Genomic DNA, 15168 nt, shown 5'->3' with positions numbered 1-15168 from the left:
AGTCCCCTGGTCCCAGCCGAGTCTGCTGGTCCCAGCCCAGTGTCCCTGGTTATGTGGTCCTCCAGGCTGCCTTTCCGTTGCTCCTTCCTAACGATATGTCTTTATTTTCATTGTAAATCCAGTTTGGTCCTGGGAGATGGTCTGTGTAGCTCCATTTACTCCGCCGCCATTTTTTTCCCCTGGCTTAAATTTTTAAAAACCTAAGTCAGGTGATGGCATACACACTTCCTCAATCCTAGAAGCTTCCAGCGTACTCAGTATCAGCCACACCCCTTCCATGAACATCTCTCTTGCTATCTTTCCTCCCTCATCTTCTACATGGCTGTTTGAAGCTAGTCACAGTGGCCTCATTTCATTCTTTATATTTCACATACAAATAAAATCATATAAAATTTGGCTCCTTCTATCTGACTTATTTCACTTTGTGTATAATACACTTTAAATCCATCCATGCTGTCACAAGAGGTAATATTTCAATTTTTTTAATTACTGAGTAGTATTCCATTGTGTATATGCATCAATTTTGTTTTTTATCTACCCATCTACTGATGGGCACTTGAATTAGTTCCATATCTTGGCTGTTGTATACAATGCTACAATGAACTTGAAAGTTTATATGTTCTTTCAACTTAGTGTTTTTGGTTTCTTCAAATATTTTCCAAAAAAATAAAATCACTGGGTCATAAGGCAATTGCATTTTTAACTTTTTGAGGAAGCTCCACAATGTTTTCTATAGTAACTACAAGAATCTGGATTCCTACCAACAGTGCAAAAGTGTTTCTTCTTCTCCATATCCTCATCAACACTTGTTGTTTGTTGATTTATTGATGATAGCCATTCTGATAGGTATGAGGTAGTATGTCATTGTGGTTATAATTTGCATTCCTCTGACTTTGAGAATATTTTCATGTGCCTATCGTCCATCTGTATGTCCACTTCGGAGAAGTGTCTATTTTTTAAAACCTCACCTTAGGATATGTTCTCTTTTATTGACTAGAGAGAGTGAATGGGAGTGAAAAAGAGAGAGAGAAAAAAAAAAAAGTGGAAGAGAGAGAAACAATGTAAGAGAGAAACCTCAATTGGTTGCCTCCCATATGCGCCAAACTGAAAATCGAACCTACGACCTAGGTATGTGCCCTGATAAAAAATCAAATCTGCAACCATTGGGGAATGCAGGACAAAGCTCTAACCAACCAAGCCACCCAGTCAAAGTGTCTCTTCCTATATGTCAGTAGATTTGTTTGTTTATTGTGTTTTGAGTTCTATGAATTCTTTATAAATTCTGATATTAACCCTTATCAAATATATCATAAGTCATTATCTTCTCTCATTCAACAGGTTGTATTTTTATTTATTTATTTATTCATTTAATTATTTTTGTTACAAGTGTTTCACCTTTTTTTGCCCATTGACACCTTCCTTCCAATCCTCGCTACCCCGTCCCCAGCTCTGTTGTCTGTGACAATTGGTTATGCATACATGCATATAAGTTTTGTGGTTTATTTCTTCCCTTTCCCCACCATCTCCTCTTCTGAGGGTTATCAGTCTGTACCCTAATTCCATGTCTTTAGGTTAAACCTATTTTTCAGACTGTTATGTTTGTTATATTCCACAAATAAGTGAGCGCATGTAATATTTGTCTGTCTTTGCTTGGCTTGTTTCACTTAGAATAATACTTTCCAGGTCCCTTCATGTCATCTCAAAGAATAAGAGATCTTTCTTAGAGCTGCATAGTACTCCATTGTGTTATCCATACATCTAATGATGGATACTTGGGCTATTTCCATATCTTAGCTATTGTAAATAGTGCTGCTACAAACATGGTGGTACATATATTCTTTATAGTTGGTGTTAAGACTTCTTAGGGTATATTCTTAAAAGTAGGATCACTGGGTCAAATGGAAACTCAATTTTTAAATTTTTTGAAGTAACACCATATTGTTTTCCATAGTGTCTGCACCAGTCTACATTCCCACCAGCACTGTACTAGAGTGCCCTCTTCTCCACACCCTCACCAGCACTTGTTGTTTGAAGATTTCTTGATGGCGGCCATTCTGACAGGTGTGAGGTGATACCTCCTTGTGGTTTTAATTTGCATCTCTCTGATGATTAGTGATGTTGAACATTTTTTCATATATCTCTTAGTCATTTGTATGTCCTGTTTATAGAGGTGTCTATATAGTTCCTCTGCCCATTTTTAATTGGGTTCTTTGTCTTTCTTTTGTTGAGTTGTATGAGTACTCTATATATTTTGAAAATTAACCACTTATCTGATATATCATTGGCAATTATGCTCTCCCATACAGTGGGTTGCCTTTCCATTTAGATAGTTGTTTCTTTTGCTGTGCAGAAGCATTTTAGTTTGATGTAGTCCCATGTGTTCAATTTTTCCATTGTTGCTGTTGCCTTAGGTGATTATCAGTGAAAATTCTGCAGCGTATGATGTCAGAAGTTTTCTTGCCTACATTATCTTCTAGGATTTTTATGGATTCACAGGTCACATTTAAATCTTTTATGCATTTTGAGTTTATTCTTGTGTATAGTGTAAGTTGGTCGTCTAATTTATTTTTTGCATGTAGCTGTCCAATTTTCCAAACACCATTTATTAAAGAGGCTGTCTTTACTCCATTGTATTGTCTTGCCTCTTTGTCAAATATTAATTGAGCATAATGTTTTAGGTAAATTTCTGCGTACTCTGTTATGTTCCACTGGTCTATATGCCTGTTCTTGTGCCAATACCAGGCTGTTTTGGTCACAGTAGCTTGGTAGTATTACGTGATATGTGATATTGTGATCCCACCTATTTTTCCCCTCTTTTTCAAGATTGCTGTGGCTATTCAGGGTCTTTCTTGGCTCCATATGAACTTTTGAAGTATTTTTTCTAGTTCTGTAAAATATGTCGTTGGTATTTTGATGGGTATTGCATTGAATCCATAGATTGCTTTGGGTAATATGGACATTTTAATGATATTAATTCTTTCAATCCATGAACAAGGTATGTGCTTCCCACATTTTTATATCTTCCACTATTTCTTTTTTTAATGTTCGGTTATTTTATGCAAATAGGTCCTTTATTTCTTTGGTTAAGTTTATTCCTATGTATTTTAATTTTTTTTTTTGCTGCAATGGTAAATGGGATTGTTTTTTCAGTTTCTCTTTCTGTGACTTTATCATTGGTGTATAAAAGTACCGACAATTTCCTGACATTAATTTTGTAATCTGCGACTTTGCCAAATTTATTTATTTAGTCTAGTAGCTTTTTTATAAAGTCTTTAGGGTTTTCTATTTATAATGTCATGTCAAATGCAAATAATGACAGTTTCACTTCCTTGTTTCCAATTTGGATCCCTTCTATTTTTTTTTTTTTTCTCATGTCTGCTGTGGCTAAGAATCAAGTACTGTTAAATAAGAGTGGCAAAAGTGGGCATCCCTATCTTGTTCCTGTTCTTAAGGAAAATGCTTTTAGTTTTTGCCCATTGAGTACAATGTTGGCTATACATCTTTCATATATGGCCTTTATTATGATGAGATATGATTCCTCTATTTCCAAATTGCTGAGCGTTTATATCACAAATGGGCGCTGGATTATGTCGAATGCTTTTTCAGCATCTATTGATATGATCATGTGGTTTTTATTCTTCATTTTGTTGATGAGGTGTATAACATTTATTGATTTGTGAATAGTGTACCTGCCTTGCATCCCTGAGATGAATCCCACTTGGTCATGATGAATAATTGTTTTGATGTATTGCTGGATTCTATTTGCTAGTATTTTGTTCAGGATTTTGGCAGCTATGTCCATCAGGGATATTGGCCTGTAGTTTTCATTCTTTATAGTGTTGTTGTTGTTTTTTCTGGTTTTGAAATTAGAATTATGCTGGCCTCATAAAATGAGTTTGGAAGTCTTCCATCTTCTTAAATTTTTTGAAATAGTTTAAGAAGAATGGTGTTAGTTCTTCTTTAAATGTTCGGTAAATCTCCCCCATGAAGCCATCTGGGCCTGGGTTTTGTTTGCTGGGAGAGTCTTGATTACCTCTTCAATTGCCTTAGTTGTTATTTGTCTGTTCAAGTTTTCTATCTCTTCCTGATCCAGTTTTGGAAGACTATGTGTTTGTAGAAAATTGTCCATTTCACTTAGATTGTCAAATTGGTTGCCGTATAAGTGTTCATAGTATTTGTTCATGATCCTTTGTACTTCTATGGTGTCAGTTGTTACTATTCTTTCATTTATGATTTTGTGTATTTGGGTTCTCTCTCTTTGTTTCTTGGTGAGTCTAGCTAAGGATCCATCAATCGTGTTTATCTTTTCAAAAAACCAGCTCTTTGTTTCACTGATCCTTTGAATTGCTTTTTTGGTCTCTATGTCATTTATTTCTGCTCTGATCTTTACTATTTCCTTTCTTCTACTTGCTCTGGGGTTTTCTTTTTGTTTGCTTTCTAGTTCTTTAAGTTGTAATGTTAGATAACCTATTAGAAATTTTTCTTGTTTCTTGAGGTAGGCCTGTAGTGCCATAAACTTCCCTCTCAGAACTGCTTTCTCTGCATCTCATAGATTTTGTGTTGTTGTGTGTTCATTTTCATTGGTTTCCGGGAACTTTTTCGTTTCTTTCTTGATCTCCTCGGTAACCCATTTATTGTTTAATAACATGCTATTTCACCTCCATGTGTTCAAAAGTCTTTGCATGTTTTTGTTGCAATTGATTGCTAGTTTCATGCCATTGTCATCTGAGAAGATGCTTGATATGTTTTTAATCTTCTTGAACTTGTAGAAATTTAGTTTGTGTCCTAGCATGTGGTCTATCTTTGAGAATGTTCCATGTGCAGTTGAATTCTGTAGTTTTGGGGTGTAATTCTGTCCATATCTATTAAATCCATTTGGTCTAGTGCTTGATTACAGCCTTGTTTTCCTTGCTAATTTTTTGTCTAGAGGATCTATCCAGTGATGTCAGCGGAGTGTTGAAGTTGTCTGCTATGATTGTATTGCTGTCGATTTCTCATTTGAAGTCCTCCAAAGATTTTTAATATATTTTGGTACTCCCATATTGGGTGCATAAATGCTTATCAAGGTTATATCTTCTTGTTGTGTAAATCCTTTTAATATTATAGTAGCCTTCTTTGTCTGTAGTTATAGCCTTTATTTTGAAATCTATTTTATGAGCTATGAGTGTTGCTACCCCAGCTTCTTTTTGCTTTCCATTTGCTTGGAAGATTTTTTTTCATTCCCTCACTTTCAACCTATGTGACTGTTTTTTTGTGAGGTGGGTTTCTTGTGAATAACATATATATAAGTCATTTTTTGTTATCTAATCAGCTACTCTGTATCTTTTTATCTGAGCATTCTATCCTTTTACATTTAAGGTGATTATTGATATGTACTTATTTATTGCCATTTTTGTTTAGTGTGGTTAAATTTTTCTTCCTATTTCTTCTCACTAATTACAGCAGTTTTTTTTTTTTTTTTTTTTTAACATTTATTGCTGTGCTGGTTTGGTGCTAATGTATTCCTTTAGGCTTTTTATTTGTCTGGGAAGCTCTTTATTTGACGTTATATTTTGAATGTTAGCCTCGCTGGGTCGAGTAGTATTCGATTCAGATTCTTGTTTTTTATGACCTTCATTACTTCATGCCATTCCCTTCTGGCCAGTAGTGTTTCAGAAAGATTGGAGATGGAGAGAGAAACATCGATGTGAAAGGAACACAACTTGTGGTTGCCACCCACACGACCCAACCAGGGGCCAGGAACAAACTGCAACCGAGGTACATGCCCTTACCGGGAACCAAACCCGGGTCTCTCTTAACTGCCAGCCGAAACTCTACCACTGAGCAAACTGGCCAGGGCTCAGCTGAGAGTCTTATGGTTTCCTTTGTTAGGTAACCTGTTGTTTATCTCTTGCTGCCTTTAGGATTCTCTCTTTGTCTTTAATTTTTGGCATTTTAATTACTATGTGTCTTGGTTTGGGTTCTTCTTAGTTGGGGCTTTCTGTGCTTCTTGAACTTGAATGCCTTCTTTCTTCACCAAATTAGTTAGTTTTATAACATTGTGGTCAGAGAAGATGCTTAATTTTAAACTTCTTAGATTTATTGAGGCTTGTTTTATGGCCTAACATGTGTCTTATCTTAGAAATCGTTCTATGTACAATTGTAAAATGTGTGTATTCTGCCATTTTAGGGTGTAATGCTCTGAAAATATCAATTAAATCCATCTGGTTTAATATGTCATTTAAGGCTACAGTTTTCTTGTTGATTTTTTGTCTAGAAGATCAATTCATTGATGTCAATGGATTATTAATGCTTTCTACTATAATTTTATTACTGTTGACCTCTTCATTTATGTCCATTAATATTTGCCTATATAGTTCAATGTTCCTAATTTGAGCATATAAATGTTTACAAGAGTTATTTTATCTTCTTGGCTTAATTTCTTCATTATTATGTAAGACCCTTCTTTATCTCTTATTCTTGTCTTTGTTTTAAAGTCTGTTTTATCTTATATAGTATTGCTACCACATCTCTTTGTCATTTCCATTTGTATGAAATGTCTTTTTCTACCCCTTTACTTTTTGTCTGTGTCTTTTATTCTGAGATCAGTCTCTTGTAGACAGCATATATATTGGTCATAATATCTTATCCATTCAGCTACCCTATGTCTTTTGATTGGAGCATAAATTCCATTTACATTTAAAGTTATTATTGATAGATACATATTTGTTGCTATTTTATTCTCTATAATTATGTTCCTCTTTTTTTTTTCTTCTTGAAGAAGAAGACCTTTCCTGGATTTTGTATGTCTGTTTCTTTCACCAAGTAAGGATAGTTTTCTGTCATTATTTTTTAAAATAGATTTTAAGGGAGTGAAAAGAAGTATTCAAAGTGATAAAAAGCAAAGGCCTACAACCAAGATTCTATACCCACCAAAGCTATCATTTAGAATTGAAGGTCAGATAAAGACCTTTTCAGACAAGGAGAAGCTAAAGGAATTCATCACCACCAAACCAGTATTATAGTAAAGGTTAAAGTGTCTTCTTGAAGGAGGAGGAGAATGAGGAGGAGGAGGAGGTAGAGAAGAAGAAGAAGAAGAAGAAGAAGAAGAAGAAGAAGAAGAAGAAGAAGAAGAAGAAGAAGAAGAGATAAAAATCATGAACAATAAAATGCCAATAAATACATATCTATCAATGATTGAATCTAAAAATTTAAATAAATGAACAAGCAGAACAGAAACAGACTCATAGATACAGAGAACATTTTGAAAGTAGTCAGAAGGGATATGGTTGAGGCTATGAGTGAAAAGGTGAAGAGATTTAGAAGTACAAATTAGTAGTTATAGTGTAGTTATGAGGGTATAAAGTACAGCATAGGGAATATACTCAATAATATTCTAATAACTGTAACGGTGTCAGATGGGTATAAAATCTTTCAGGATGATCACTTAATAAGTTTTATAATGTCTAATCACTGAGGTGTACCCATAAAACTAATAAAATATTGTATGTCAACTGTAATTTTTTTAAAAAAACATAATTTTTTGAAAAGTACTTTATAAAAAAGCAGAAAGGTTGGCTGGTTTTTAGTTATTTCTTGCTGCTTTTAAGATTCTCTCTTTATCTTTAAACTTTAGCATTTTAATTATTATGTGTTTTGGTGTGGGCTTCTTTGAATTCATTTTGATTGTGTTTTCCTGAGCTTCCTGTACTTGTGTGTCTTATTCCTTCACCAGGTTAGGAAAATGTTTTGTCATTATTTTTCTAAATAAGTTATCAATCACTTGCTATCACTTTACCTTTTGGTACCCCTAAAATGCAAATGTTGTTATGCTTGATGTTACCCCAGAGGTCCCTTAAAGTTTTCCTTTTTTTTCTTTATGCTGCTCTGCTTGTTTTCTATACCATTGATTTGAGCCATTGCTTCATCTAACCTGCTGTTTATTCTTTTTTTTTTTTTATCCTCACCCGAGGACATTTTTCCATTTTTTGTTCAGATAGAGTGGGAGAGAGGAAGAGGAAGAGTGAGAGAGACAGAAACATCGACGTGAAAAGGACACATTGAGTGGCTGCCACCCGCCGACCAACCAAGGCCGGGGACAAACTGCAACCGAGGTATGCGCCCTTAGCGGAAACCGAACCCGGGTCTCTCTGGACCGCAGGCTGATGCTCTAACCGCTGAGCCAAACTGGCCAGGGCCTGCCGTTTATTCTTTCCAGTGTATTCCTCATTTTAGATGTTGTATTCTTTATTTCTGACAGGAGTTTTTCTATTTTTTTAAATGCTTATTATCTCTTTATTTACATTATCATTGAGTTTATCTGTTACTTCCCTTCTGTTAGTTTCTTGTGCATTTTTATAACCATTGTTTTTAACTCTGCATCTGGTAGCTTTGTTACCTTCATTTTATTCAATTCTTTGGGGATTTTTCCTGTTCTTATATTTGGGACATGTTTTTTGTTTGTTTCTTTGGTTGTTTGGTTTTTTGTTTTGTTTTGTTTTGTTTTGTTTTGTTTTTTGGTCTCCCCATTTGGGCTGCTTCTTTGTATTTGTTTCTGTGCATTAGGTAAATCTACTATGTCTTCCAGTCTCTGTATGGTGGCCTTACACAGTAGGTGTCTTATAAGGCTTAGTAATGCAGTCTTCTGAGCACCTGAGCTAGATGCTCTTGGAATGTCCCTTGTGTGGGTTATATGAGCCTCTTATTTTAGTTGAGTTTTTAGTGCTATTGGCTCATCCATGAGTGGGTTTAACACTCTGGCTGGCTGGCTATGCATATCTACCTCGACTACTGTGTACAAGCTGCTGTGCATAGGCTGACTTCCCAAAGTGAAATTGGCCTCAGCAGGGTCTGATATCTGCTGAGATCTCCCTTTGGATATGCCATTTGTGTGGCTAATCGATCAAAGCCCAAAACCAGTTGTATTGGTTCTGGAACCTTTTGGGAGTGACTCCCATAAAGGCCAATATCAAATAAGATGCTATCTATAACCAGCCTTGGGCTACCTTTCTAGAGCTACCAAGTGATCTGTAGTTTGTGGCTCTATCTGCTGGGCCTGGGTATATGTGGAAGGAACCAAGCTGTGTTCCAAGGTCAGCTTTCACCAGCTGTGAGGCTAAGAGCAAGTCAGCAAAAGTCCCAAAGCACCCTGAGATCTACCTCTGCCTGTAAACTACTCTGTCACCTTCTGAGTCTGCCTGAAATTCCTCAAGAGTCTTCCATAAAAAGTTTGTAGAATGAGCCCAGCTGGCCATGGCCTGCAGTTTCCTCCACTAGGGTGAGCTCAGGTGACTGGGGCCACTGGGTTTCGGGAGGTCAGGCCTAGTGTATCTCCTGTTAAGGGTCACCACTGGTCAAGCATGTTGGGGAGGGGGGTTATTTTCTGCTCCAGAACCATGTACCTCAGTCTGTGCCCAAGTTCCTGACAAGAGCTCCCCAAGAAAGAGCGTCCTGCAGGTCCAGGTTGGATGCGGCCAGTAGTTTTCTACAGGGCATGAGCTCACCTCTGAAAATCTTTAATTTGATTGTTTGGTTTTTTGTTATTGACTTTTATAAATTTTTATATATTTTATATATTAATCTTTTATTTGATTGTGATTTGTAGATACTTCCTTTAATTTGATACCTTGCTTTTTCATTTTGTTGACAGTTTTTCTCACTATGCAGACATTTTTTAGTTTCATAGTCCCACTTGGTTTTTGCTGTTGTTTTTGCTTTTGGAATCAAATCCGAAACATCATTGCCAGCACCAATGTTAAGGAGCTTACCACCTGTGGCTTTTTTCTAGGAGTTTTATGATTTCAGGTCTTCTTTAAAATCTTTGGTCCATTTTGATTTAATTTTTGTGTACGGTGTCAGATATGGTTCACTTTCATTCTTTCGCAGGTATCTATCTTATTTTTTAATACCATTTATTGAAATGTCTGCCCTTTTCTTATTGTATATTCATGGATCCTTTGTCATAAATTAATTGACCATATATGTGTAAGCTTATTTCTGTGTGCTCTATTATATGCCATTAATCTCTGTATCTGTTTTTATGCAAATACCATACTGTTTTGACTACTATAGCTTTCTTTAAACTAATTCATTTATTTATTTATTTTGATACAGATGTCTTTCCCTTTTCCCCCACTGACACCCTCCTTTCCAATCCTGTCCCATCCCCACCCTCACCTTCACAGTATTGGTTTCTGTGTCCATTTATTATTTATACATGCACAGAGGTTTTTTTGATTTACCTCTCTCTGCTTTCCCACCTCCTCCCCCCTGACTACTATAGTTTTTTAATAAAGTTTGCAATCAGAAAGTGTGGTGCCTCTAGCTTTATTCTTTCTTCAATTTGCATTAGCTCTTTGGCATCTTTTGTGGTTCCATACAAATTTTAGTACTTTTTGTTCTATTTATGTGAAAAGTGACATTAGAATTTTAATAGAAACTGCATTGAATCTGTATATTGTTTTGGTGCTATAAACATTTTAACAATATTAACTCTTTCAATCTATTAATGTAAAATATATTTCCATTTATCTGAGTATCCTTCAAGTTCTTTTATAATGTCTTATAGTTTTTAGTGTGCAGGTCTTTCAGCTCCTTAGTTGAATTTACTGGGTATTTTATAATTTTTGATGCAATTTTAAATATAATAGTTTTCTAAACAATTACTCACTGTTAGTTTCTTATTAGTGTATAAAAACACTACATATTTTTGTATATTGATTTTATATCCTGCAACTTTACTGAATTATTTCTTAGTTCTAATAATTTTTTGATGGACAGTCATCCTTTTTTTCCCTAAGTTGTCATCATTTCTTCTGCAAGTATCTCCTTACACATATATTATATCATATATCAAAAATACAAAACACCATTCCAAAATGGTGGCAGAGTGAATGGAAGCTACACAGATGATCTCCCAGGACCAAGCTGGAATTACAAGAAAAATAAAAACAAATTATTGGAAAAAAAGCAACAGAAAAACAACATGTAAGAACCATATAACCAGGGACATTGAACCAATCCTGGTAGGATTGTGGAGGCACAAGAGGAGGGCTTTGAGCCCATTAACAACAGCAGTCTTAGCTGTGAGCAGCACCCTTGAGGTTAAACTCGCAAGTGGCTCCACAGCAAAAAGCTGGGACAGAGAACTAAAATAGCCACAGCCACTCAACTTGCACTCTAGAAGAGGAAGGGCAGACTGGACTGAAACTGTGTGGGAACATTTGGGATTTGGAGGACAATCAGAGCTTTTGCTAAGGTGTGCCACACAGGACTGTGGCCATCTTACTCTTTCCCAGGGCTCTGTGGATAAGTGAGAGCCCCTCCATTGAAGATTCACTGGACCCTGTGGGCAATTGAAATACAAACTGAGCCTCATTAACAACCAGCATATGCCCCCACCCTGAGGAAATCCCCTTATGCTGAACACCTGAGAAAGTTTTTCATTCAACTGAGAACCCAAGGCTCTTCAACTAACCCAGACTAATAGCCTCCAGGCAAAAACTAGAGAATAACTGATCCATTCCTGAGCTTGCAACTCTACCCAGGAAAGTAAGACTCAACAGTGGTGTTTAACAAGGGTCCTACCAAGCTCATCCAAACCCAGTTAAGGAGGACAAAAACAGCAGAATAACAACAACCAAAGGGAAAATTTTGCCGGCTTAAAAATGAACTGAGATAGCCAAAATGGTGAAACTAAGAAACAAATCCCAAATGAAAAAAAACAAAAAAACAAAAAAACAGAGACCTCCACAGAAGATGAGATAAATGAAATGCACTTAAGCAAGTTAACAGAGCTAGAATTCAGAGCCATGATCTGGAGGAAGCTCAACAGCATGAGTAAGGACATCAACACCATGAGTAAAGACATAGAAACATTAAAAATCAACCAACTACAAATTAAAAACAACCAAAAAGAAATGAAGAATGACATAGCAGAAATAAAAACACATTGGAAGGACTAACTAGCAGACTAGAGGAAGCTGAAGACCAGATCACTGAATTAGAAAACAGAACAAAAAAAAAAATCAACCAATCAGAAAACCAAAAGAAAAAACTATTAAAAACAGGAACACAGCATAAGAAAATTGTGGGACAACAGGAAACGTAATAATATTTGCATCATAGAAGTTACAGAAGAGGAAGAAAATGAGCAAGGGTTAGAGAATGTATTTGAAGAAATAGTGACAGAAAAACTTCCCTAATTTGGTGCAGGAAGAAGCCATTCAGTACAAGAAGCAGAGAGAACCCCAAGTAAGAAAAACCCAAACAGGCCTACACTGAGACACATAGTAATTAAAATGCCAAAAATTAAAGACAAAGAGAGAATCCTAAAGGCAGCAAGAGATAAGCACAGGTTACCTACAAAGAAACCCCCATAAGGCTATTATCTGACTTCTCAACAGAAACACTAGAGGCCAGAAGGAAATGGCATGAGGTAATCAAGATAATAAAAAATAAGGATCTGTATCCAAGACTGCTCTACCCAGAAAGGCTATAATTCAAAATAGAAGGTCAAATAAAGAGCTTTCCAGACAATAAATAAATAAATAAATAAATAAATAAATAAATAAATACATTAGCACTAAACCAGAACTACAAGAAATGATAAAAGGACTGCCATAATTAGTACAAAAAATAGAAAAAAATATATAACCATACTAAACAAAAATTGGGATTAAATGAGTACATGTCAATAATCATCTTAAACATAAATGGATTGAATGCTCCGATAAAAAGAAACGGAGTAGCTGATTGGATAAGAAAGCATGACTCATATATATGTTGTTTACAAGAGACCACCTCACAACAAAAGACTCACATAGGTTGAAACTGAAGGGATAGAAAAAAATCTTCTAAGAAAACAAAAAGAAACAAAAAAGCTGGGGTAGCAATACTCATATCTGATCAAATAGATTTCAAAATAAAGGTGATAACTAGAGACAAAGAAGGCCACTACATAATATTAAAAGGATATATCCAACAAAAAGATATAACCTTGGTAAACATATATGCACCCAACATAAGAGCACCAAAATATATTAAAAATCTTCTGGAGGACTTTAAAGGAGAAACTGACGGCAATACAAGCATAGCAGGGGACTTTAACACCCCACTAACATTACTGGATAAATCCTCTAGACAAAAAATTAGCAAGAAAACACAGATTCTAAATCGAGCAGTAACCCAAATGTATTTAATAGATATCTACAGAGAATTACACTCCAAAACTACAAAATTCACATTCCTCTTAAGTGCACATGGAACATTCTTAAACATACACCACATGTTAGGACACAAAAAAAGTCTCTACAAGTTCAAGAAGATTGAAATCATATCAAGCGTTTTCTCAGAACACAATGACATAAAACTAGAAATAAATTGTAATGAGAACATGCAAGGACATTTGAAAATATGGAGGCTAAATAGCATGTTATTAAACAACGAATGGGTTACCAAGGAGATCAAGGAAGAAATTTAAAATTTCCTGAAAACCAATAAAAATGAACACACAACACAAAATCTACAGGATGCAACAAAAGGAATTCTGAGAGGGAAGTTTATAGCACTACAGGCCTACCTCAAGACACAAGAAAAAATTCTAATAGAATATCTAACCTCAAAACTTAAAGAACTAGAAAGCAAACAAACAAACAAACAAACAAAAACCCAGAGCAAATAGAAGGAAGAAAATAGTAAAGATCTGAACAAAAATAAATGACATAGAGACCAAAAAAATAATTCAAATGGTCAGTGAAACAAAGAGCTGGTTTCTTTAAAGATAAACAAAACTGATGGATGCTTAGCAAGACTCACCAAGAAACAAAGAAAGAGAACCCACAAAATCAAAAATGAAAGAGGAGAAGTAACAACTTACACCACAGAAACACAAAGGATTGTTAACAAATACTATGAAAAATTGTATGGTAATAAATTCGACAATCTAAAGGAAATGGAGAAATTTCTAGAAACACATAGTCTCCCAAAACTGGACTGGGAAAAGATAATTTGAACAAACCAATAACAAATGAGAAAATTGAAGAAGTAATCAAGCCTCTCCCAGGAAACAAAAGTCCAGGCCCAGAAGGCTTCATGGAGGCGTTTTAACAAACATTCAAAGTACAACTAATACCCATTCTCCTCAAACTATTTCAAAAAATTCAAGAAGAAGGAAGACTTCCAAACTCGTTTTATGAGGCCAACATAATTCTAATTCCAAAACCAGAAAAAGACACTACAGAGGAAGAAAACTACAGGTCAATATTCCTGATGAACATAGATGCCAAAATCCTGAACAAAATACTAGCAAATCGGAATCAGCAATACATCAAAAAAATTATTCACCATGACCAAGTGAGATTCATCCCAATATTTGCAAATCAATAAATGTGATACACCACATAAACAAAATGAAGAATAAAAACCACATGATCATATCAATAGATGCTCAAAAAGCATTTGACAAAATACAGCATCTATTGCTGATAAAAAACACTCAGCAATGTGAGAATAGAGGGATCATATCTCAAAACAATAAAGGCCGTATATGAAAGATCTACAGCCAACATCATGCTCAATGGGCAGAAACTAAAAACATTTCCCTTAAGAACAGAAATAAAACAGGGATGCCCACTTTCAACACTCTTATTTAACATAGTAATGAAAGTCTAAGCCACAGCAATCAGACATGAAGAAAAAATAGAAGGGATCCAAATTGGAAAGGAAGAAGTGAAACTGTCATTATTTGCAGATGACATAATATTATACATGGAAATCCCTAAATACTCCATCAAAAATCTACTAGACTTAATAAATAAATTTGGCAAAGTAGCAGGATACAAAATTAGCGTCAAGAAAGCGACGGCATTCTTATACACCAATGATAAAATCACAGAAAGAGAAACTGAAAAAACAATCCCATTTACCATTGCAGCAAAAGAAAATAAGATACATAGAAATAAACTTAACCAAAGAAGTAAAGGACCTATTTGCAGAAAACTACAGGACATTAAAAAAAGAAATAGATGAAGATAAAAAAACAAAATGGAAGCACATACCTTGTTCATGGATGGTAAGAATTAACATCATTGAAATGTCCATATTACCCAAAGCAATCTATAGATGCACTGCAATCCCCATCAAAATATCAATGACATATTTCACAGAACTAGAACAAATACTTCAAAACTT

This window comes from Molossus molossus, unplaced genomic scaffold, assembly GCF_014108415.1.
Source record: "Molossus molossus isolate mMolMol1 unplaced genomic scaffold, mMolMol1.p scaffold_m16_p_7, whole genome shotgun sequence".
NCBI lineage: Eukaryota > Metazoa > Chordata > Mammalia > Chiroptera > Molossidae > Molossus > Molossus molossus.
This window is presented reverse-complemented; position numbering follows the sequence as displayed.